The following is a 5,000-nucleotide window of genomic DNA, read 5'->3' as shown; positions in this document are numbered from 1 at the left end:
GTGATCATAGGGGGAGACTTCAATACACACCTATCCATGCTGAATCCCGGCAAGAGGCCGAGCGCGGCAGGCATTCATATAGCAGAGGTGCTTGACACATTCCCAGAGATCGCTCTTCTCAACACCCAAGAACCAACGCATGTGAAGGGAGGGGTCCTGGACCTTATTTTTGCCACTGCAACAATGTCGGAGAGAATTCGGTGGCGTGTCGATGATACGGTTACAAGTCATCAGTATGGCATATTCACTACCCTCATGGATGCTGGTCCAGCCCAAAGACCAAATCTCATTCCTATATGGAAAACAGACAGGCCAACTGGTTAGCCTTCCAGAAAGGCTTGGCCCGCTGTCTAAGAGACAATGAACCCCACAACAATGAAAATGTGGACGTGCTAGAGGCAAGGATAATCCAGGCCATAAATCATAAATCATAAATCACAAACCATCCCCAAAACTCGTCCATGGACCAGAACTCACAATGACGCCTGGCACTAGAATGATGAGATCAAAGAAGTCAACTACAGAGTTAACATGTGCAGAAAAAATCCCGACGGCAAAGAACTCCCGACAGCCTAGCACTCTTGAGGGAAGCTGTTGCGAATGCCAAGGAAATTGCCAACAGAGTAAGGCAGAAAAAGTGGTTGGAATGGTGCCAGACTTTTGGCCACCAGACCAGCCTTACAGAGTTGTGGAAACGGGTCAGGCAAGCGACAAGCCGCTAATCCCCGAAATGCACGCATCATGACCCACAGTCAAGAGGCTCACAGGCTGGTGCTCGAGTTCTCAGCCAGAACCAGCAGCAACATCCAGGCATGCTTGCTCTCATCAGAGATAAGGACTCGAACCTGATGACTCGGATGCCTTGTTCCCTCTCAGGGAATTAAGAATTTCATACAAAACCAGCTCTGGATCAGCACTGGGATCTGATGGGATCTCCCACCCCATCATATCCCACTTAGGTTTTGCAGGAGAGTTTGCACTCTTGCAACTCATCAACAAGTCCTAGCAAAATGCCACACTGTCCCAGAGCTGGAAACAAGCCATAATAGTTCCCATCCCAAAACCAAAGGCGTCAGGCAAGTACAGTCCCATCTCTCTCCTCAGCTGCTTGGGAAAAACAGCTGAGATGGTACTTAACAGGCTCCGATGGAAAATGGGACCCCCTCATGAACACCTGCACGAGTTCACAAGGGATAAGAGCACAGCACACATCATTTCCACACTTCTAAGCTCAATACGCACCTCACCCGCTGTGGTTGTCTTCCTAAACTTGGAGAAGGCTTTTGAACTGGCAAATCCCCTTGCCATTCAGGAGACCCTAATCCACAAGGGAGTCAAAGGCAGACTCTTGGCCTGGATAGCTATTTTAAAAATAGGTCACAGTACATGCCACTTGAGAATGGAACACCTCACGGTGGGGTTCTCAGTCCTGTCCTTTTCAACACCCTCATATCCAACATAGTCAACACTCACCTGCCAGAGGGATGCAAGATCATCTCTTATGCAGATGACCTGGCAAGCATACCCTCTGGCAACCACTGCATAACTAGAGCTCAGCGCTGTCTGAATCTGGTGTCTGAAGACTGTTGTAGGACGGGTCTAAAAATCTCGACAGCAAAATTAAAAGCTATGACTGAGAACTAATGTCAAAAAGAATAAAACTCACTGTTCAGGGCATGGATCTGGAATGAGTGAAGGACTACCTGTACCTTGGTGTATGGATAGGGCACGCACTCTTGTTTCAAAAAGATGCAGGGAGACACACAGGAGCAGGACACAAAGTACTAAGATCATTCTATGTACATGCTGTCCGCCCTAGTATTGAATAAGCTTTTATCGCCCACATTGCTCCCAGCACATTAAAAGAAAAACTGGAAACAATACAAAATGAAGTAGCCAGGATCATCCTGGGAGCCCCCAGATGGACAAAGGTCATCAACCTCCTCATGGAAGCTGATTTACTGTTCCTGGACATTCGAATTGATCTAATGGTAGCGCAGTTCCTTTCCAAGGTCTTGCAGGCACCCAGAAACTCACACTCAAGGCAAAGAGCACTCAGACGCCTACAGTAAGACTATCAGCTGTTTCCGGACAACTCTTGGCTCATACACACATCCAGAGTATTGATACGCTTCCAGCTAAAAGAATCACTGCTTGCTGAGGGCATGGACTGCCCTCACCCTGACTACAAAGAACCCCCGCCTTGGGCAAACAAAATGATCGAATTCTCAGTCCTAAACCTGTCAATGAGAAAAGTTCAATACTCCGTGCCTAGCCTAAAGGCACAAGTAAAAAGGGTCATTCCATAAACCACACTGCAGGCGCCGGCTTAGCAACAAGGGATACCACAGTATCTATTAGGGTCACTGACAATGCCTCAACGCTCTAAGCTGAAACGGTTGCGATCATGGAAGCCCTGACAAATACGCCCCTAAGGGTTGGACACGTTGTCATCCACACAGATTCTAGAGCAACTATTGACAGCTTACAGCATAGCACGCCCCAAGAAAACATCTACCTCCTGGCATCTGTACTAACCATAGACCAAAGAATACTCGGTCAGGGTAGAAGAATTAGCATAAACTGTGCCCCAAGCCACATCGGCATTAAAGGGAATGAGCTTGCTCACAGACTAGCCGAAAAGGGCAGGGGCATGACCCCATCCTCCAGGATCGATAACCAGCCGAAGGAGACTAAGCCAAAATCCCAAAGCTACAGCGTGTACAGTCCTCCGCTGAGCACACACAGAAAATGACATAAATTCGCTCGCTGCCAAGTGGTACTCAGATGCTACAGGCTATGAGCCACTGGCCCTCCCTCCAAATACAAAAAGTATTACCGAAGTCATACTACACAGATTAAGACTATGCAAACACTGCGGCAAGCCTAACGCCACCCTGTCACATTACTTGCAGAATTGTGAACACACACAACTTCTAAGACAGGGACCACCCACCACAGCCGCCGGGCTGGTAAAAAAGGGTATGCCCCATGCTTACCCCGTGGTAGCTGGATCGCTTGCTTGCAATTCAACCACCACGATAAGCATACAGTTCAAAGAAAACACATGAGTTGATTAGAAATAGTTGACACAGGCCGGGCCACTCTAGAGAAAAGGCCCGGGCGAAGCATGACCGCAAATCTAAATTAACTGAACTGAACTCTTGCCATTTATGCCCTGACGAAGCATTAGTGAAAAGGCCTTCGGCATATTCGTGTTTTCTTGTCCTTCCCCTTGTTGTTCCTGTTGCAACCTGTTCATCATGAATTCCGTACACACACACTTACATACACACACACACACACACGCACACACACACACACACACACACACACACACACACACACACACACACACACACACACACACACACATATGTGTGTGTATATATATATATATATATATATATATATATATATATATATATATATATATATGTATATATATTTAGATTGATTGATTGACTGATATATATATATTTATATATATATATTTGTATATATATATATATATATTTATATATATATACATATATATATATATATATATATATATATATGTGTGTGTGTGTGTGTGTGTGTGTGTGTGTGTGTGTGTGTGTGTGTGTGTGTGTGTATGTGTGTGTGTGTGTGTGTGTGTGTGTGTGTGTGTGTGTGTGTCTGTGTCTGTGTGTATATAAATATATATACATATATGTTTGCGTATGACCGTGTGTGTGTGTGTGTGTGTGTGCATGAGTGCGTGCGAGTGTGTATGTGTGTGTGCGCCCGTGTGTGTATGTGTATGTACATACATACAGTGTAGTTACGATAATTTTCCTTTTCTGACGGTTTGGACTTGCTTGCTTAGTAATGAAACGAAGAAACAGAACCGTAAACACAAAGCAAATGAGCCAGAAATGCAACCTGCTGTAAAAGTTGTTCTTGTTGATGTAACAACCTCGATGGGCGCTCTAAACAAGTCGTCCTTAAAATACAGTTGAAGGGAAACAAGGCATTACTAACATGATTTGATAAATAAAACAAAACAAAGTTGAAATAAAACAAATCAGCAGATTAAAGAGACATAAAATAAAAACAAACAGAGGACAAAATTATAAAAAATATAAAGCCATTAAGGTATGGAATCTAATGGAAATATTTTCATAGTGTGGAACAGCCATTATACCGACATGCACACACAGAAATAAATGTATATCTATGCCTAAGCATGCATATCTATCGTACAGATAGGTAGAAAAGTGCATATATAAAAATAGATAGATATGCATTTATTTCAGTGTATGTTAGTATTTACGAACACTCATTGGGTCGGCCCTCGCACAAATGTAAACCACCCGATGAGTGTAACGAGATGGCAGTTGTCCTGTTGACGTCCGGCTTCATCCTCGAGATAAAAGGGGATTCTAAAATAATGAGGCAGAATGTGAAAATCATTTTGTGTGAGTGAGTGTCCAGTGGAATAGCAGTGTCCTCAGGTGACAGATGGTGTAAGCGAACGAAGCTCAATACCTGTATGTAAGACTTTTCATATGTTCTAGAATACGACATTCCAAAGACCGTGTGGTGCTACCCATACGAGTATATCGAGAGTTATATGAGAACATGATGGTGTATGCTTTAAAATGATTATGGAATTAATATGAGTGTGTCTTTTAAAACTTTCTTTAAGTTTAACTTCTATGTAAAAAAATAATAATAATAATAAGTGACCGAGGCATAACATTGTGAAAAAATATAGGTCTTTTGAAACGGATAACACCGGAAAAGAATGGGCGTGTCTCATATTCAAAAATTCATCTTAAGGATTTGTAGAATATTTTGCTGGGTATGAATTCCCTTTTACGTAATTGCTTAAAGATTCCATCCCCATAGGAAAACTGACGTAATCAGAGCAGATGTATCTTCTAATTGGTAATATCGAAATGCTATCAAATTTAAATTGCTTAGGGGAAAACTAAAGAGATTTATAAACAGAGCAGGAAATGTGAATTTTCTAT

This window comes from Penaeus vannamei, chromosome 31 (assembly GCF_042767895.1).
Source record: "Penaeus vannamei isolate JL-2024 chromosome 31, ASM4276789v1, whole genome shotgun sequence".
Taxonomy (NCBI): Eukaryota; Metazoa; Arthropoda; class Malacostraca; order Decapoda; family Penaeidae; genus Penaeus; species Penaeus vannamei.
The sequence above is the reverse complement of the archived record's forward strand: the minus strand, read 5'-3'. Positions refer to the sequence as shown.